The sequence below is a fragment of the Lathyrus oleraceus genome, chromosome 5 (assembly GCF_024323335.1).
Source record: "Lathyrus oleraceus cultivar Zhongwan6 chromosome 5, CAAS_Psat_ZW6_1.0, whole genome shotgun sequence".
NCBI classification, from domain to species: domain Eukaryota; kingdom Viridiplantae; phylum Streptophyta; class Magnoliopsida; order Fabales; family Fabaceae; genus Lathyrus; species Lathyrus oleraceus.
In genome coordinates, this window is record NC_066583.1 from 190,361,134 (window position 1) to 190,383,200 (window position 22,067).

The window sequence follows — 22,067 nt, forward strand, 5'->3', positions numbered from 1 at the left end:
CTCGCAACCAAATCTTGGGTTCGGGAGTCGGTTATGCGAAGGGAAGGTATTAGCACCCCTACGCATCCGTAGTACTCTACGGGATCCACTTTTGTAGTTCTTGTCTAAAGGGTGTGAGTTTATCTTGTGCTGTTTACCAAAAAAAATGGTTAAATGAAAATGACTCACGCCGATGTCGCATCCACTGCATACGTATCTCATCTGAATATGAGAATCAGAGTCTTCGTAGCTCGGCTGACCTATGGGTTGGGGGGATGTGTGCTCGCTAAGACATCGCGTCTTATGCCTACGTATCTCATCTGGAATGAGAATCAGAGCAAGCCGTAGTTCGGCTAACTACGGGGTTATGAAGTGGGTTTTGGACGAACGACGTTACTACGCAATCTACCGGATGCTCGACCTTTGGAGACTTACTCACCTATAGTAGAAGGAGTAAATGTGTGTTTAGGAGAAGAAAAATCAATGAAGGGTTAGGGTTTGGTGAACTCATGCAAAAAGGCAGTCCTTGACGAAGGAACCTGTAAAAAAAAACACACAAAAACATTGCCTCCTATCGAGGTCTTCCAGCTAGGAAAGCAGTAAAATGCGGGAAAAATGTAAAAGTAACACGCGGATAAAGATCCGAAGTAACAGCGGTTAGAGGAATGGGAAACCCAGGGATCCTTCCAAGCTAAACACCATCAAAGAAAGTGAGTCAGTACAGGTAATCGGAATGAAACCTCCAGGGGGTATCCCACAAATAAAGTGGAAAATCACGCAAGTTATCCCTGCAAAAGTCATGTGAGCCCTCACAAAAACTCAACAAACAGGTTAGAGACAAAAAAAAATAGGGTAATCAAGGGTTGCCCCCAAATCAAAATGTAACCACATGAATCATGCCATTAAAATTCACAAAAAAGACATGCATCAACAGGGTATCAAATTCACCCATAATACCTCATACATTTAGAGCATTCAAATTAAAGGCATAAAGATGATGGATATAGGGCAAACCTAATTGGAGAGCTTGATTGAAATTGAGTTGCACCCGTGAGGTTTACAAAACAATCTTTAGGGTTTATGTGAGGCAGAGGTGATTCTGTGTAGTTGAGTTCCCTTCAGGGTTTGGAGGCTGCTCTGAACTCTGTTAGCTCTTCTCTCACTATCTTTTTCCTCAGGGTAATAGGAATAGAATCCAATATTTATTTCACTGAAACTCTAGTATTTATAGCCTAATATTGGTAGCTTAGTGGGCTTTTGAGAGAGGTCCAAGTCTGAGATTTTTCTTTTATTTTTTATTTTTTATTTTTTATTTTTCGTTTTTTTTTATATTTTTTTTTATATTTTTTTTAAAATAAAGTTTCTTGGATCTAATTCTGATTGACATGATGAAATGCAATGTATCTAATGTTAAATGACCTAAAAATGAATGCATGCATGAGGTGTAAAGCGTATGCTTCCAGGAAAAATGAAGGGTAAATTTTGGGGTATTACAGCTGCCCCTATTCAATCAACTGGAGACCTGGAAAGAAGATAGCAGCGGCTTTCGTGCTTTCAAGGTATCAAGGGATTGAATACAACAAAAGCCCAAAAATTTGCACTGAAGTGAAGTGAAGTAACAATGTCGGTCAGAATCGGCAAAGAGGTGGTCTTGAAAGAAGAATCTGTCTGGTACGGTGAGAGTCAGTCTGAATACCGAAAAAGAATGTTAACTTGGATACCAAAATAAATGGTAACACAGAAATAACCATGGCCTGAATGCCGCTCATCAGTTTGAATACTGGAAATGACTTCGATCTGAACATCGGGAGATATGAGATTATTAATATCGGTCTGAACACCGAGAGGCTAGCCTGAATGCCACAAGTTGCGTCGACCTGAACGTCGGAAACTTCTTCGATCTGAACATCGGAAAATTGGCCTGAATGCCACAAGTTGCATCGACCTGAACGTCGGAAACTTCTTCGATCTGAACATCGGAAAATTGGCCTGAATGCCACAAGTTGCATCGACCTGAACGTCGGAAACTTCTTCGATCTGAACATCGGAAAATTGGCCTGAATGCCACAAGTTGCATCGACCTGAACGTCGGAAACTTCTTCGATCTGAACATCGGAAAATTGACCTGAATGCCACAAGTTGCATCAACCTGAACGTCAGAAACTTCTTCGATTTGAACATCGGAAAACTGGCCTGAACGCCACTTCGGTCTGAATACCGGAAACTGGCCTGAACGCCACTTCGATCTGAATATCGGAAATTGGCCTGAATGCCACTTCGGTCTGAATACCGGAAAATTGGCCTGAATGCCACTTCGGTCTGAATACCGGAAAAACTTCATGCCTGTCAGCATCGGCAGAAATAGGAAAAGATAATAGAGGCGGCGCATGGGCCAATGACACTTGCTGGGGATAACAAAGGTAAGTCATGAACAATCTTCAGTCTGAGTACTGGAAACAACTTCTAGTTTATCACTTGGGATACCGAGAATGTTTTATGCTTACATGCGTATGTTTGAATTTTTCAATGGTGTAATGCTCCATAAAAATGGAAATGCTACGCGATTTGGAAGGATGCAATGCAATATGATTCTACATGCAGGGATGCGAAATGCTGGGTAGAATGTCAAGCTGAGGTAAGGGGATCTGCTGGGAAAATGATCACCATCTTCTGGACCCTGGCAAGGCTGCTGGAGATGCACAGCGCAAAGAATTATGTGGGGAAATGAACTGCCACACGGTGTTCTAGCAATGACGAAATACCGAGATTCTGACTGGGGAGAGAACGACACTGAAAACCTGCTGTTGGGGAAAGCGATAGTGGTTCTGGCAACCACGATCTGCGAGAGATGACTCAGCAGGGGAAGCAAACACTGATACGGTACCGAGGTTCTGCTTCAAGGAAAGAAACCATGGATCTGGCATTGGGATTATCGATCTGGCCTCGAACTCTAAGGAGCAGCCACTTCTGCTGGGAAGATACAGTCTGGCACTGTCAACTCCGCTGAGGATATATAGTCTGGCACTATCAACTCTACTGGGGAGTGTATGTCCTGAAACAAACGCTTGGGGAAGTATAGTGGTGAGAACCTACTAGGGATTGAAGAATCCAACACTTTGATCAGCTCTGCAGGGATAAGACACCGGATTCGTCTGTTGGCGACTTCACTGGGGAAGATATTCACGATCATCTGCAGGGGATTTTAAGGAAATGCCCCGAGGGTATCTGTTCTGAATAGACGATCCAAAGCACTTAAAATTTACAGCAATTTTAAATGTTTATTAAGCATGTACCTGTAAAACCCTTATGTGTCATGATGCAATGTTTATCAAAAATTCGGACGTCATTTTTGCAAACAAAACAGTAAAATGAAAATGAAAACAGAGATATACTGAATAACATGATTTTATTGATTGAATGGCCTCTGAATAGGCATTTACATCAGGAAGCAATCCCTGGAAAGAGGTAATCGCACAAAAGATAAAAACAGAAATTAATCTAATGGCAATGTGAAATGGATTTCTATTGGGTTCCAATTCTGCTATGACTTGCCCGTCTTCAAGATCCTCCAGATGATCAGCCTTCTGAAAAGGTGATTGGATTGTTTCCTACCTTTCGAAAATTTCCCGTCATCGACATGAGATGAGATTCAGAACTAACTCAGAACGCAGCCATTCGCTTAATCCCTAACTTTTGCCTGGATCGCCCTTTTCGGGTTTTCAATCCACCGGGATACCCATTTTTGCCTAAGTTGCCTTTTCAGGTTTTCAACTTACCGGGTGTACGATCTTTTCATTTTTAATCCCTAATTTTTGCCCGAACCTTTTCATTTTCTTGGTTCGTCAGGATGCCCATTTTTGCCTGGACTATTCTTTTTACTGTCCAGCGGGTCTATTTTATGCGAAGTATTTTTTAACTGCGTCTGAGTTCATAGGGGAAGTGAAGTTTTCACCATCCATAGTTGCAAGCATTAAGGCCCCACCATAAAAAACCTTGGTGACAATATACGGTCCATCATAGTTAGGAGTCCACTTGCCTCTGTGATCTGTCTGAGGAGGAAGGATCCTTTTCAACAAGAAATCTCCGACTTGGAAACAACGAGGACGCACTTTCTGATCAAAGGCTCTCTTCATCCGACTCTGATACAACTGCCCGTGACAAATGGCTGCCATTCGCTTCTCTTCGATAAGACTCAACTCATTGAACCTTGTCCGAATCCATTCGGCTTCGTCTAACTTGACATCAAACAGGACTCTTAGAGAAGGAATCTCCACTTCAACAGGTAGGACTGCTTCCATACCATACACTAGAGAGTAAGGGGTTGCCCCAATCGACGTACGTACTGAAGTACGGTACCCATGCAAGGCGAAGGGTAGCATCTCATGCCAATCTCTGTACGTGACGACCATCTTCTGCACAATCTTCTTTATGTTCTTATTTGCCGCCTCAACAGCGCCGTTCATCTTAAGGCGGTAAGGGGAAGAATTGTGATGCTGAATGTTGAAGTTCTGACACAACTCCTTCATCATTTTGTTGTTGAGATTAGAACCATTATCAGTAATGATTCTTTCGGGAATCCCATAGCGACAAATGATTTCTTTCTTGATGAAACGGGCAACCACATGTCTGGTGACATTCGCGAACAACGCTGCTTCGACCCACTTGGTGAAATAGTCGATGGCAACAAGGATGAAGCGATGCCCATTGGAAGCAGTCGGCTCAATCTTTCCGATCATGTCAATGCCCCACATAGCAAACGGCCACGGCGAAGTCATCACATTCAGAGGATTTGGCGGCACATGCACCTTATCAGCATAAATCTGGCATTTATGACACTTCCGAGCATATTTGAAGCAATCTGATTCCATGGTCATCCAATAATAACCCGCTCTCAATAATTTCTTAGCCATTGCATGTCCTCCGGCATGAGTACCGAAGGAACCTTCATGAACTTCCTGCATTAACATGTCTGTCTCGTGTCTGTCCACGCATCTGAGCAAAACCATGTCGAAGTTCCTCTTATACAGCACATCGTCTTTGTTCAAGAAGAAACTGTCTGCCAATCTTCTCAAAGTCTTTCTGTCATTGTTGGATGCCCCTGCAGGGTACTCTTGATTCTTCAGAGAGCACTTGATATCGTGATACCAGGGCTTGTCATCGACTACCAGTTCAGCAGCAAACACGTACGCGGCCCTGTCAAGGCGCATCACATCGATCCTGGGAGCATGGTTCCAACGACTTACCTTGATCATGGAGGATAGAGTAGCAAGTGCGTCTGCCATCTGGTTCTCATCACGAGGTATATGATACAATTTTACTGTTGTGAAGAAAGTCAACAGTCTTCTCGTGTAATCTCTGTAGGGGACCAGAGTGGGTTGGAGAGTATTCCAATCACCATTTACTTGATTGATCACCAGAGCTGAATCTCCGAAGATGTCCAGAGTCTTGATTCTCAGATCAATGGCTTGCTCAATACCCAAGATACAGGCCTCGTACTCAGCTTCATTATTGGTGCACTGAAAAGTCAAACGAGCGGTGAAAGGCATGTGGGCACCTTTCGGAGTAGTAATGACAGCGCCAATTCCACTTCCTCTAGCATTGACAGCCCCATCAAACAACAAAGTCCACTTTTCGTTTGGATCAGGTCCCTCCTCAACAACTGGCTCTTCACAGTCTTTCATCTTGAGGAACATGATGTCTTCATCTGGAAAATCAAACTTCATCGGCTCATAATCATCAATCGGCTGCTGAGCAAGATAGTCTGACAGAATATTCCCCTTTATGGCTTTCTGGGATGTATACTGGATATCGTACTCTGTCAGCACCATTTGCCAACGAGCCACCCTTCCGGTGAGAGCTGGCTTCTCGAATATGTATTTGACTGGATCCATCTTGGAGATCAGTAGGGTTGTGTGAGACAGCATGTATTGTCTCAATCGCTTAGCAGCCCATGCAAGTGCACAACATGTCTTCTCAAGCATTGAGTATCTCGACTCGCAATCTGTGAACTTCTTACTCAAGTAGTAGATGGCATGTTCTTTCCTACCTGTCTCGTCGTGTTGACCGAGAACACAACCCATAGAATTGTCAAGTACTGTCAAGTACATAATCAGCGGTCTCCCTGGGACTGGAGGCATAAGGATAAGAGGATTCTGCAAATACTCTTTTATCTTCTCGAAAGCCCTTTGACAATCTTCATTCCACCTGATAGCCTGATCTTTCCTCAGCAATTTGAAAATTGGCTCACACGTGGTTGTTAGGTGAGAGATGAACCTTGCAATGTAGTTCAACCTCCCTAAGAAACTACGGACTTGCTTCTCTGTTCTTGGCTCAGGCATTTCCTGTATTGCTTTCACTCTGTCAGGATCCACCTCAATCCCTTTTCCGCTAACAATAAAACCCAACAATTTTCCCGATCTCACCCCGAAAGTGCACTTGTTCGGATTAAGTCTCCGTTTGAATTTCCTTAACCGTTCAAACAATTTCTGCAAATTCACCAAATGTTCTTCTTCTGTCTGAGATTTGGCAATCATATCGTCCACATAAACCTCGATTTCATGATGAATCATATCATGGAACAGAGTCACCATAGCTCGTTGATATGTTGCTCCGGCATTTTTCAGACCAAACGGCATCACCTTGTAGCAGAAGGTTCCCCAGGGGGTTATGAAAGTTGTCTTTTCCATGTCCTCTGGTGCCATCTTGATTTGGTTATAGCCAGAAAAGCCATCCATGAAGGAGAATACCGAGAACTGAGCTGTATTATCCACCAAAACGTCGATGTGAGGTAATGGGAAATCATCTTTAGGGCTAGCTCTGTTCAGATCCCGGTAGTCGACACACATCCGTACCTTTCCATCCTTCTTAGGTACTGGGACGATGTTTGCAACCCATGGCGGATAATTGGTGACTGCTAGAAACCCTGCACCCAACTGCTTTTGCACTTCTTCCTTTATCTTGACAGCCATCTCTGGTCTTGTTCTTCTGAGCTTCTGCTTGACCGGAGGACAACCTTCTTTGAGAGGCAAGCGGTGTACCACGATGTCTGTGTCCAGCCCGGGCATGTCCTGATAAGACCAGGCGAAGATGTCAATGTATTCTTGCAGCAATTCAATCAGCCCTTTCTTCACATCATCTCCCAAAGCAGCCCCTATCTTGATTTCTCTCTTGGCGTCCTTGGTGCCGAGATTAATCACTTCAGTAGGCTCTTGATACAGTTGAATGACCCTTTCTTCCTGTTTTAAGAACCTGGCAAGTTCTTTAGGGAGTTCACAGTCTTCATCACCCTCTTTTTCAGCTTGAAAGATTGGATTTTCAAACTCGAAGTGAGCCATAGCAGAACCGTTATCAATAGGATCCGGTGACGTGCATCTGCATGAGTGATGGTATGTGCTTATGAGTGTGAAAGAAAAAAGTGGAAACTAAACAAAACATTGCCATTTTTTTTGTTTTGAAAAAAACTGCAAAAATAGAAAGACATGGAACGAAATATTTGAATGCAAAAAGACGTCCTTCATTTATGATAAAAAATGCAAGTGTCACATAGATGAGCCCTACAATGAGTCATTACGTCCTGGGCGGAACGTAAGACTTGGACATGCATGAATAAACAAAGAAAATTACTCCTTCAGAAAAGTGACTTGGACAATCTCCTCAGAAGACCAATTGTTGATGACTTCACCCGGGATCCTCGGACGCACCCAGTTGTCAATGTCACAATCACTATCCCCATCTTCATCGTCGATTGCATAGATCTGGCCAGCATTCTCAAATGCCTCTTCAACAGACTCTTGGGCAGATAGGTCTTCAACCTGGAGGATACCTTTGTCGAGCAAGGCCTGGATACCCTGCTGTAGCTTCAAACAACCTCCACTCTGAGTGGCACAATCCAAACAATCCTTCCCACAACCGGGGAAAACATCGGCCTTCAGCAAGCATCCTTTGATATCCAACAATGGAGTCTTCAACTTCAACACATCCTTAATGGACTTGGCTTTTCCTTCCATCATATTAATGTTTGCACCACCATGCTGCGGCATGGGATTGTTGACGACATTAGGAGCCGGTGCAAGGTTGATGGCTTTTGAATCTATGAGGTCCTGAACTACGTGCTTAAAAGCTTTGCAGTTCTCAATGTTATGGCCAGGTGCCCCAGAGTGGAAGCTACACCTAGCGTTGGCGTCGTAACCCACCAGAAGTCTACCAACAGGAGGAGCCAGAGTGCGCAATTGCACAAGTTATAGTTGTTGAAGACTAGAAAGCAACTGAGCGTACGACATTGGAAGGGTGTCGAAACGCCGGTCCATCATCCTTTGCCTCTGTTGATAGGCGAGTTTGTTACCCGGTTGTTACTGCTGTTGGTACTGAGCTGGTTGAGGTTGTGGTTGTTGTTGTTGTTGTGGTGCTGCAGCTGGAATGGTCACAGCCGCAACATACGGTTGTTGATGATAATTCTGGAAACTGTTCCTTCTAACACCTCTGTTCTGATAGGAAGTCAAAGAATTCACTCCCCCCTCTCTCTGCTTATGCCCTCCAATGAACGACTTTTTTACCCCTGATGAAGATCCAACTCCATTTTGGATCTTGTAGGTCTTCAGGTAATTCTCCACCCTCTCTCCGGTAGAGACCACATCAGCAAAGTTGGAGGCATTGCACCCCACCAGATGCTCCAGATAAGGTCCAGGCAGCGTATTCATGAACATGTTGGCCATTTCCTTTTCCAACATAGGAGGCTGAACACGGGAAGCTATCTCCCTCCAGCGTTGAGCATATTCCCTGAAGCACTCATTGCTTTTAAGAGACAGATTCTGAAGTTGAGTTCTGTCCGGAGCCATGTCTGCATTATACTGATACTGCTTTACGAAAGCCTCCGCCAAATCCCTCCAGCAGCGGATATGGGCTCTGTCCAGCCTCATATACCATTCCAAGGATGCCCCAACTAGGCTATCTTGGAAGAAGTACATAAGTAGCTTCTCGTCATCAGAGTATGCAACCATTTTACGGAAATAGGCTTGCACGTGAGTTTTGGGGCAAGAGCTGCCATTGTATTTGTCAAAGACCGGGACTTTGAATTTCTGTGGCACTCTCACACCTGGGACCAGCCCCAAGTCAGCAACATCTACTCCCAGAGGATTCTGTCCTTCCACAACTTTCAGCCTCTCCTCTAATCTTCTAAACATGGGGTCCATGCCATGGCCCATGTGTCGCATTACGCGAAAAACCGGCGGGAAACAAGAACAACAGAGCCGCCACCGTGCGTTATTTATCCCAAAAGAGGGAAAGGAAACGCTCAGAGTAAACCTGGAAAGGACATGGCCTCGCAACCAAAGAGAATGGGATCGGGAGTCGGTTATGCGAAGGGAAGGTATTAGCACCCCTACGCATCCGTCGTACTCGACGGGATCCACGCACAATAGGAAGGAAAATGGTTGCTAAAACACTGCTCAAACACACATCTACACAGGCTGAAAGAGACACAAGAAAACAAACAAGACTGACTCGGCAGGAAATCGCATCCTGGGCCTACTTAGTCTATCAAGCATAGACATCAGAGTCAAAGTAGTTCGGACAGGGGAAAGCGTGCTCGCTAGGATGTCGCATCCTATGCATACGTATCTTCTCTGACTAAAGAAGAATCAGAGCACTCGTAGCTCGGCTCACGCACGCAAACAAAACAGACACAGGAAATCGACTGCCAATCGTTGGGCTTACGTCGAACTCCACACAAAAATGGGCAAACATGGAACCCGAATGCCAATCGTTGGACTTACATCAGCTTCCGAACCAAACACACCCACACTGGAAACCAAATGCCACTTGATGGACTTATACCGGGCTCCAAGCACACAACAAGAGGATACGGAATGCCAATCGCTGGGCTTACATCCATCTCCTGACACACACAGGAAGAAGAAGGGTCTCGATTGCAACTAGGGCAAGAGAAAGGGAAGGTCTCAATCGCAACGAGGGCGAGAGAAAAGAAGTAGTGTTAGTTGTTAGTCAAACTCGACAAGACATCGCATCTCGTGCCTACGTATCTCATCTGGACATGAGAATCAAAGTTGCCATAGTTCGGCTAAACTATTCCTGTTGGTTTGTGTTTTTTAAGTGGATAACGTCACTACGCAATCTACCGGATGCTCGACGTTTGGAGACTTACTCACCTGTAGTAGAAGGAGTTGACGTATCCTTAAGAGAGGATAATGTTTGTTTGTGTTTTAGGAAAGCGCAAGCAAGAAAGGAAGTCCTATACGAAGGAACCGTGCTACCTTAATTGACATGCAAACGAGACTACACGGAGTCTAGCAAACCTAGGGGATACAATCACACCACACAAGCACATACAGCATGAAGTAAACACACCAACAAGGGGCTCAAACATCAAGGCTAGGCTTTAGTCGAGGGGTCATGTCAACCTCGACAGACAAGCCTCTGTATCAAGGTGAGGTTAGCTCTTAACCTTGACATTGAGAGTCAAGGTGAAGCTGATGAAAGGTGAGTGAAGATGAGACTTCACAGCTCTTATCCCTGGCCTGGGAGAGCTTCAGACAAAGAAGTGTGGGTCCAGAAAGTGGGAACCCTTCTACACTTATGACACTGACTCAACTGATCTTGGGTTTTTACTCACTATGCATCAACACGTGTGGTGTGAGCAAGGTGAGTGACTCACAGAATAGTAGGAGATAGGCTACATATCTCTTTTGTCTACCAATTGCCTCATATGAGGTCTTTTCCTGCTTGGGGACAAAGTAAACAATCACAAACATTGCCTCTTAAGGAGGACTTCAGACAGGTGTCTGGCCAGGTAACAGGCCAGGTCTTCCAGACTACATGGAGACAAGAGATTCTACCTCAATGCTTAAGCAAAGCAAAGCAAGTTCTCGAAGGAACTAAAGCAACTATGGTACCTGAAATCAATCAAATACAGTCAGTATACCAATCACAAAGTCAAACAAGCAACATAAGAACCAACAGACACAATCAATCACATGTGCAAAGCATAAGCCCAAAGCAAGTGAGCTAAGCATCCTACAAAATAGAAAAAGTTAGTTCACAACAATCAACCAAACTCAATCAACTTGCATTAATCTCCTTAAAGCATTTGTTTCCTAACCTGAAAAGCAAACTCAAACATGAGAAACAAGACCACTAGGACAAGCCTAGGGTCAAAAGGAGGTGAAAAACTCAAAACAGCAAGTGAAAATTATCCAAAATCAAGATCAAACAATTAGAAATCCAATCCAAGTGGTTTCACATTCATATCATTCATCATTATCATTTCATGAAGGAAAAGGCATAAAACATGCAATCTAGAACCTCAAAGGACCAAACAGAATGATCCCAATCAAATCAATACCAAAACATTTCAATAAATCCTCAAAAAATTCATGCTCAAACAGCATTCATAACATGTCAATCATACCAAATTTCAGCTCATTTGGGCCAAGGGAAGCAAGTCAATGAAATTCAAAAAGTTCAGACAAGTTTAAACAAGTCAATACAAGACATCAAAACATGCATTCACTTCAACCAATCATAAAACAGAGACAAAACATGATAAATGAATGGGATTAAAACCATGATGCCCTTCAAGATGTCTACCATTCACATGTCAAATTTCACATCCATCCAATTAATAACCAGAATTTCACAAATCAAATGGGAACATGTATCACAAAAAGTTAACAAATGACTAAACAGCAAATAAAATCCCAATCAAATAGGAAATGCCTTCAAAAATTCCAGACAAATTCACATGTATTCTCAACATTCATAAAATCAATCATGCAAAAATCCAGCTCAATCTAAGTTTAACAAGCATATAAAATAAAATCAAGAAGATGCACAAAGCATGGCATGGCATAAAATGTAACACCTATAAAGATCATGTCATAACTCTCAAGCCAGGAACTCAAAAATTACAAACCACATATCAAAATGACCAGGAAAGAGTTTAGATCATGCATATAAAATTTCATGAATTTCTAATGAAGCATCAAGATTTTATGATCAAAAGAGTAAGCATGGTGCACAATGATAAGGAGAATGGCACATGATAAGGAGAATGGCACAAAAAATTGCATCAAATTTGGATTAAAATGGAGTTAGTTATCATTTTTTGAAGTGAAAAAGAAATAAAAAAATGGAATTAAGGCATGTTAACATGATAGCCATATGAGAAAAAAAAGGCAAAAAGTGAAAATGCTTTCCAGCGGAATCGAAGCAGGTATGCTTTGAAAAATTAGCGCACTAACATCTAAACATATGAACAGTAGCGCTAACAAAGATCAAATGACAGTTTCCGGAAATGTTTTCAGCCTTCATCACGCGTTCATCAGTTCATCACCAGAAATCATCAAGAGCAAATCATCATGAAAGTTGGCAAATCATATATCATTGGAAGCGTCTAATCAAGCACAACAACAATATCAACACGCTTTGACCTAATTCTAAATATCCAGCACAAATCGATCAAAAGAAAATTTGACATCAAACTTTCAATTCCAGATTTCTCACTCAAAACCTAATGAAATTCAAAACTACAAGTTGCAGCATGCTCTTTGATCTAAGATCTACACAAGCCATATCACAATTCCATCAATTAAAGAATTCGAGATCTAACCTCTTGAAGTGGCAGTTGCTCGATTTGGTGAATTCACAGCTCCAATTGGTGAAACAGAAGTAGGTTAATGCTCTAGGAAGTGAATGGAGTAGATCTTGTAGCTCAATTATGCTCCAGCTTCAAGAATGATCAATTTGCCATGGATGCTCAAGATGATGACAGCTGCGATTCTCCAATGTTCTTGCCACAATTTTGCTCAACAGATGTTCACAAGTACCTGCAGAAGATGGATCACACAAGAACAAGCACGATGGATGATGAATTTCAATGGAAATGGTGAAAAAAGTGTGAAAAAGTTTTGAAGAAAATTGAGAGAATTTGGTGATTTCTGAGTTTGGATCTGAAAAGTGATTGTGATTAGGTGTTTCTGTTATGATTAGGGACTTTATACCATGTGCTTAATCCATTTGTTAAACAAGATTAGCAAGAATGATGTGAATTAGCAAAATGCAATTTTCATGTAATTGGCAAAAATGACCTTTTCACAATGCAGCCAATGTAACAGTGCAAATACCATTCAAACAAGTCCAAATTGATGTTTATGATGTGTTAGAAGTGGTTTGGTATGCAAATGACATGTATTTCTCAAAATCACCTTTTTTCCCACCAAAATACAAATTAGTTCACTTGAAAAATGCCATTTTGATGTGTTGATTTTTGATGAAATGTAATGATGCAATGTGACAGTACATGTCAAATGTGACTTGCTCAAAAAAGAATCACCCAATTTGGCCAAATGGTTCATGAGTTATGGTCCTTTGAAGTTTAACTTTTTCTGAAAATGATTTGATCATAAATTGCCAACCACACATGAGAAATGAGTGTTCTTGGACTTTTTGGAAAGGTGAGATCAAGATCTTCAACTTTCATGTTGGACAAAATTCCATTTGAAGCTTGTATGATGATGTAAATTTGAGGAGAAGAACTTTCCATTTTTGGGCAGTTTCCAATTACAGGTCACTTGCTATTTTTGGAAACTTTTCATCTGACCTCAAATTCTTCAACCTTGATCTTTGAAATGTCAAATGAGACTTGTATGGACATGAATGAAGCCTTTCAAACCATCTCCCACCTTCAAATCCATGAATTTTGGCACAGTTGACCACAATTGACTTTCTATGGTTTCAGATGAAATCCAGCTTGACTGTTGAGCTTTGAACATCCAATCTTTGGCCAAACCACTTCACAATGATCACATAATCACATGAACTTGATAAATCAACCCTAGGGCTCTGTCTCAATGGAAATTGCACATGCTTGCTTGACTGACTGATTCTCCTGATCAGCTTGACCTAATTTTGTCTGATTGACTTGCACTTGGGCAAATGGCAATGCAATGCTATGCAATGGACTATGTTATGTTAATGACCTAATATGAAAATGTATGTACACAAGGTAGGTGCAAATTTGAGGTGCTACAGCTGCCCCTATTCAATCAACTGGGAACCCGAACGCATGAGAGCAACGGCTGTCAGACTTTCAGGGTAAACAGGGATTGAATACCGAAGAACCGTAGAAATTTGCACACTGCGGGGATCCACCAACGGAAACGTCCACTGGGATCTGATACTTATTACTGGGTATTTTTGATTTTCTTCTTCCAAAGGGTAAAGTCACCTCCAGACATCACAGGACGATGAATGGGAACAGAAATCACAACTAGATGCCAACGGACAAATAGGAAACACTCAACGTTTACCAAGACCAACGGAGAGGTAAATCAACTGGGGTCGACCAGGAAGGGATACAACCATACGTCAGCGGACGACATGGGAAAAACTCATCGTTTACCGAAACCAACGGAGAGGTAAATCAACTGGGGACGACCAGGAAAAACTCGACGTTTACCAAGACCAACGGAGAGGTAACCAGACATCAACGGACGACGGATGAACTGGAAATACTCGACCAGACGTCAACGGACGAACGGGAGAAGCTCGACGTTTATCGACACCAACGGAGAAGGAGACCAGACATCAACGGACGACGGATGAACTGGGAAGACTCGACCAGACGTCAACGGACGAAAGGGAGAAGCTCGACGTTTATCGACACCAACGGAGAAGGAGACCAGACATCAACGGACGACGGATGAACTGGGAAGACTCGACCAGACGTCAACGGACGAAAGGGAGAAACTCGACGTTTATCGACACCAACGGAGAGGAGGAAACTCTGAGGGGAATCATCTGGTATTACCAAATGATCTATGAGGAACAAGCAACTATACGTCATCGGACGCATAGGAAAAACTCGGCGTTTATCGACACCAACGGAGAGGAGGATACTCACTGGGGAGAATGAACACAACCAAATCATCCACGGATGATCGGGAAAAACTTGACGTTTATCGACACCAACGGAGAGGAGGATTCTTCTGGAGAGAGAACAAGACTCAACCAAACGTCAACGGACGATTGGGAAAAACTTGACGTTTATCGACACCAACGGAGAGGAGGAAACTTCACTAGGGAAGGAGGACGACATTACGAACATCGAAAGATGATGTTTACCGACATCAAAAGAAGACCAGACACTTACGCATGACTGGGAAAGCACCGAAAGATGGTGTTTACCGACACCAAAGAAGACCAGACACTTACGCATGACTGGGAAATCACCGAAAGATGGTGTTTACCGACACCAAGGAAGAACACACGCGGGTGCTGACGTGACACGGACCTGTATCACAAGACGACATCTACACATGTCAAGGCAAGGCTACACACTTGCTGGGGTCTCACTGGGGATCAAGGTCACAACAGCGAGCAAACAGGAAGGAGCACCAAGAATACCGGGTTGTAGGTATGAAAACCGGTGACCGACTAAGGCGTGAATTGGTTTGTGTTCCCAAAACACTCATCATTCTGAAGAGGGCTAGAAAAGCGATCTTGTTAAAGGATGGACATCCGATTCCACAGGGAATACAAATCTTACTCTGCTGGAGAAAACAATCAAAAGATTGACCAAAGAGTGCATGAGATATATCATCTATAGCCGTCAAAACGTAGACAATACACTCGCATGGAAGATTATCCATAACCGGGTTGGAGGTTGTTAGATGGATAGATCGACCGACATCATCCTGAAGAGAGCGAAAGCAAACTTGTTAAAGGATGGACATTCGATTCCGAACAAAGGAATACGAATCTTACTCAACTGGGGAGGACGACTTCGACCCAAGAGCGCATGAGATATATTATCTATAGCCGTCGAAACGTAGATAATACACTCGCATGGAAGATTATCCATAACCGGATTGGTTGTTAAATAGATAAATCGACCGACAAGAAAGGCATCGGGATACCAGGACTAGGTATGCAAAGATGACCGATCAAAAGGGGAAACCACAAACATTACCAGCAAACGGTGAATGAAAGAGGATCCACTGGGGATAAAGTTGCTGACTCGGAGCAAATATCCGAAAGGAAGGGAATATCAATTCCAACTGGATAATGATAACCATAAAGAGGGGATTACATCTACCGGTTAATAGGTAGAAAACCACGGAAAAGTAACAGTCATCGCTAGGATGAGCACAAGGGTTGACTCCACAACGGGGAGAAAAGAGGATTCACACACTACGCCAAATAAGGGAAAAGAGGGCGCTTATTTTGGCCTATAACAGCGCTTTTAAGCGCCCTCTAATCTGGCGCTGGCATAGGTAAAGACAACGCTTTGTTTTCCTGGAGAAAACGCTGTCTAAAGTGGCCACATTATAATGCGCTTTAAGACAAAAGCGCCCTCTGGAGTGGTCCATAAAGGGACACCTTAGAGGGCGCTTTCTGGAGAAGCGCCCTCTAAAGTTGTCAATGTAAAGTGTTTAGAGGGCACTTTCAGGAAAAAGCGCCCTCTAAAGTTGTCAATGTAAAGTGTTTAGAGGGCGCTTTCAGGAAAAAGTGCCCTCTAAAGTTGTCAATGTAAAGTGTTTAGAGGGCGCTTTCAGGAAAAAGCGCCCTCTAAAGTTGTCAATGTAAAGTGTTTAGAGGGCGCTTTCTGGACAAAGCGCCCTCTAAAGTGTTAGTTATTTTAAAAAAAATTGTTTGAAAAACAGTGGATATATATTTAATTGGTAACCTGTTCGCATGCTGCAAAAGTGTAAAATTCATATTGATTTCATCCTTTAATCCAATGTTATACACCATTAATCCATTGATATATACAACATGAATCCATTTATATACAACATTAATCCTCCATATATACAACATTAATATATGATTCTTTGATCAACAATATACAACAACATATTCTCAAAGTACTACAATTAAGAGAATAAAACATAGCAACCAACACCCAGTGACCACTGTATCCAAAAGCTGTCTAGTAGTTCTAACCAATACTAAACAAAAACGCCCATCCACCCATGGTGGCAAACATGTTCTGTATATCCAAAAGCTGTCTAGTAGTTCTATCGCACATCCATACAAAATAAGGCTCAACCAAAACAACAGATGGCAGGATTGATCACCTTACTGCAAATTGACTTGAAGAAAGAACACAACTTAGTTATAGAGCTTCTTACTTTTTCTGGAAGAATAGAACGTATACCTATTGGGAGAAAATGTTCCATTATAACATGGCAATCATGGGTCTTTAAACTCTTTAACTTGAGGTCTTTCATAGACACAAGTCTTCTAATATCTGAAGAGTACCCTTCTGGAACTTTAACTTCACTTAGAAACTTACACAATGTTTTTTTCTCCTTTCTAGATAGAGTATAAGCAGCAGGCGGTAGATATGTTCGTTTTCCTTTCTTCAAGGGTCCTAATTCAGTTCTTATTCCCATCGCTATCAAGTCCTTTCTTGCCTTAAGGCCATCCTTAGACTTTCCTTGTATATTGAGTAACGTGCCAATAACACTTTCAAATACATTTTTTTCAATATGCATAACATCAAGAAAATGTCTCACATACAAGGACTTCCAATACGGCAATTCAAAAAAAACTGACCTCTTCTTCCACCCACTTTTGACAAGTGTGTGGGCAAAAGGCTTGCCAAACTGAGTATCCAAATCTTTCACCTTTTCAAAAATTTGATCACCCGTCAATATAGGTGGAGCTCTGCCTTGTTCTGTCTCTCCATTGAACGCCTTTCTCCATCCACGGTAGTGATGATTTGAATTTAAGAATCTCCGATGACCGAGAAAGACATTCTTCTGACCAAACTCCAAGCGCTTCCAATCTGTTTTATCTTCACAAATAGGACACGCACATTGACCTTTTATGCTATACCCTGATAGATTTCCGTATGCTGGAAAATCATTAATTGTGCCAAACAACATCGCCCTCAAGTTGAAACTTTCTTTCCTATATCCATCATAAACCTCCACACCGGTCTCCCACAAAATCTTTAAATCTTCGATTAAGGGCTTCAAGTACACGTCTATGTCATTCCCTGGTTGTTTAGGTCCAGAAATAAACATAGACAACATCATGTACTTACGCTTCATACATAGCCATGGAGGTAGGTTATAAATCATAATAATCACAGGCCATGTACTGTGTGAGATACTCTAGATACCGTGTGGGTTCATTCCATCAGTAGATAATGCCAAGCGAAGGTTTCTTGATTCTTCTCCAAATTCAGGATAATCATTATCAATTTTCAACCACTGTGGTGAATATGCCGGATGTCGATACTTTCCATCTATAATTCTTTCATCTGCATGCCAGGTCAAGTGTCTTGAATCGGTTTCACTACGAAACATGCGTCTAAATCTCGGAATAACAGGAAAATACCACAAGACCTTTGCTGGAGACAACTTGTTCTTATATCGCGAGACACCGCATTTAGGACACTCATTTAACGATGCATACTCATTTCGAAACAAAACGCAATCGTTTGGACATGCATGTATCTTATCATAGCTCATGCCAATAGAGCACAACATCTTTTTGGTTTCATATGTTCGATTGGGAAGAACATTATCCTCAGGAAGCATATCTTTCAAAAGGGCTAATAACTCTGTGAAACTTTTATCCGACCACCCATTGCCCGCCTTTAAGTTGTACAACTTTAATACCGCAGACAATCTTGTGAATTTAGTGCAACCATCATACAAAGGTTTCTCTGCATCACTTACCAACCTCTCAAACATTTCGGGACAATCCTTAAAATCTCCTTCAAGTGCTTCTGCAATCTCTTCAACTCGATCACAATCGTATGTATCTGCGCCACTATAGTTTGAGGCATAGGTCGTACTATCCCCCGGTTCAACATTCTCGTTACTTTTCTCACCATGCAAATTCCAACATGTATAACTTCGATCAATTCCATGCCTCATTAGATGCGATGTCAACTGAACTGCGTCAACCCGTTTCCCATAACAACAACCCAAGCAAGGACATATCATTCTACTGGGGTCTTCAGCGTGCGCAACGACAAACTTAACGAATTCTGATACCCCATTCTCGTACTCTCTCGACAATCGATTGGAAGACATCCATGTATTATCCATTACTAATTAGAATAAACAAAAAACAATTTCAGAAGAGTTCAAACACATTCGGACCTAGGTTTCTAATGATACTGGTGTTGACACAAAATCATATGTTCATAGGTCGTATAACCCATTGCATCTGCTATCATGGTCACTAAAAACCAACCGTCAATTTCCTATTGCATCCGCTATCATGGTCGAAACAAACGTAGAAGGAGGAAACGCGCAGTAATAAGGTAAAACAGAAATTGGGCAAAGCTAAAACAAAGCAATAACATAAAACAGAAATTGGGAAAAGCGTGTACCTTTGATTGGTAGAAGGAGGAAACACGCATGTAGATCTAACAGAGGTGGAAGGAAAACGCCTCAGAACCCTAACGTGAAAAAGAACGCTAATAACAGATAGTGAAATAACAAAATGCACAGTATGTTATAATTTTAATGTTTACTAAAGGGGACATTAGAGGGCGCTTGTGGAAAAAAAGCGCCCTCTAAAGGGGGCCTAAGAGGGCGCTTATGAAAGCGCTCTCTAAGGCTTTCCAGAAGCGCTTTATAAGCTGGAAATGCACGTGGACTTATAACAGCGATTTATTAAAAGCGTCCTCTAAGGGTAACCTTAGAGGGCGCTTTCTAAAAAGCGCCATGTATTGTTGTCCCTCTATCTCCTCCTTATTTTTTCGTTTCACCTTAGAGGGCGCTTGTGGAAACAAAGCGCCCTCTAAAGGGGGCCTAAGAGGGCGCTTATGAAAGCGCTCTCTAAGGCTTTCCAAAAGCGCTTTATAAGCTGGAAATGCACATGGACTTATAACAGCGCTTTATTAAAAGCGCCCTCTAAGGGTAACCTTAGAGGGCGCTTTCTAAAAAGCGCTATGTATTGTTGTCCCTCTATCTCCTCCTTATTTTTTCGCTTCACCTTAGAGGGCGCTTTGTTACAAAAGCGCCCTCTAAAGTGCGCTGTCTATTGCTCCTAATTTTTCGCTTCACTTTAGAGGGCGCTTTTGTAATAAAGCGCCCTCTAATGTGCGCTGTCTATTCCAGTTTTTGGCGTAGTGACATCTACCGGTTAGTAGGTAGAAGACCACAAAGATAGGACTTACAGCTACCGGTTCGTAGGTAGAAGCCAACAAACAGTCTGCTGAGAGACAGCCACAAGGAAGCCAGTTTAGGATCGATCCAAAAAGGCATACTGAATCAAGACTCATCCTAATGAGGAAAGAACTCAATAGGGAAAACCCATCCCAAGGGGAGGGAACGGAAACAACCGTCATCCACGAGGATCTAACTCAGTGGGGAGCGCAGAAGGAAATGACAGACACTTTCTGCTTAAGGGGTCAACTCTACATGGAGAGATCAGACACACCCACATCTGCTAGGGAAAAAGATCCAAGCTGGCAAGATGCTACCAATTCTGGGGATACCTACTCACTTGCGGGGTCACTTGTTGGGGAAACACCTCTCTCAACCCTGCTGGGGAACCCAATTCTGAAATCGATCCAAGCGATGCTAAACTCTTTCCAACGATCCATTCTTGGTCAATTCACCACGGCCTCGGGCTAATGGATGCGTTTGCAATGCTGATGCATGAGTTTTTTTTAGCGTAATGCCCCATGATTATGGAAATGCTACGCACTAATGATACAATATGCTATGCTTATCTACATGATGAATGCATAAAAACACATCTCCTCCAGAGACAACACCGGGGAGCTCCAGGAACTTTGCTGAAGATTTCAACACTACATCCATTTCCACCCTGCTGGGGAAAGACAAACTTTGCTGGGAAGACCTCCATCAAACCCGAACTGCTTGGGATTACTCTGCCAGAGGAGGCAACCAACCCTTACCTCTACTGGGGATAGCCCCACCGAACCCAATCCTCTTGGGGACCTTGCTGAGGGAACACCATCAACACAACCTCCGCTGGGAAGACAACTTCAGACTTGGAAAACAATCACAACTCCGCTGGGGATATGGTAACCTTCAGGCTTGCTGAGGAGGCACCGATCTCGAATCTGCTAGGGAGATGACACTCTCAAACCTATTGGGGAAATACGGCCTATCGGACACGGGCCGCCCTTCGATTCGTCGAACACTGGTGTTCACCCTCCAACCACAGTGTTGACTTTCCACTTTTGAGAACTCCCAGGCTCATCTGGACTTTTCTGATTCATCATCTTGTATTCCCGCCCATGGGGATCGAACTCCTGAGATTCATACAAACTTCCCGGTCCTCAGACTTTGAAGAGTCTTCTTGATTAAACCTTCCAGGATCGTCGTCCTTCTTTCGTCGTCCTTTCATTGTTCGTCTATCCCTTGCCCCTGGTTGGACTCTGTGGGGATTTCTTTTTTTTAAAAGGCTTCATATCACCACCTGTCAGTGAATGAAGATATCTAACAGCACCCGCACAAGAGATTGTTAGATAAAAGCGTGCCCCAGGCGTGCCAACACTTTAACATTTTAGTCGCTCAAACTTCCGAATAAGATTTCTAGATTTCAATCTTATAAGCATGCATCGGAAGGGACCTCTATGTTTCAAAATGCAAATATTCTTATCAAAACGAACGGATGTTTTCGTAATCAAAGCGGTAACAAAAACAAAACTATTTGACTGAACACGCATTTTATTGACTGAAACAAAAAAGTGGCTCAGAACTGAGCAACACACAGGAAGCAAACCCTGGAAAGAGGTGATTGCGCATAAAAGTGAAAAAATCTACCCTAATGGCAATGTGAAACCATGATCTCATCGGGTTCCAACTCGGTTACACCTCATATGTCCTCAAGACTCCCCGTACTTTCTGTCTTCTGAACAAGACGCTTCCAATCGATCTCTGTCGGAGATTATCCAAGTCATATCTCAAGGACAAACGATCATGCTGGACGTAGTTGTTCGTTTCAATCCCTCTTTTGCCTGGACCGCCCTTTCGGGTTTCAGTCCACCGGGATACCCTTTTTTGCCCAAGCTGCCCTTGTGGGTTTTCGACTTGCCGGGTGTACAGTTCTCTCTTTTTTTTTATCCCTAA

General features: G+C 42.7%; 1 protein-coding gene and 1 pseudogene across 1 annotated transcript in view; both read right to left on the reverse strand.

Moving 5' to 3' along the window:
- Nucleotides 1-22,067, reverse strand: part of LOC127082491 (alcohol dehydrogenase 1-like) — an 86,697-nt gene that overhangs the window by 47,309 nt on the left and 17,321 nt on the right. The window lies entirely within an intron of this gene.
- LOC127083051 (alcohol dehydrogenase 1-like) overlaps nt 1-22,067 on the reverse strand; it is a 41,875-nt pseudogene that overhangs the window by 2,560 nt on the left and 17,248 nt on the right.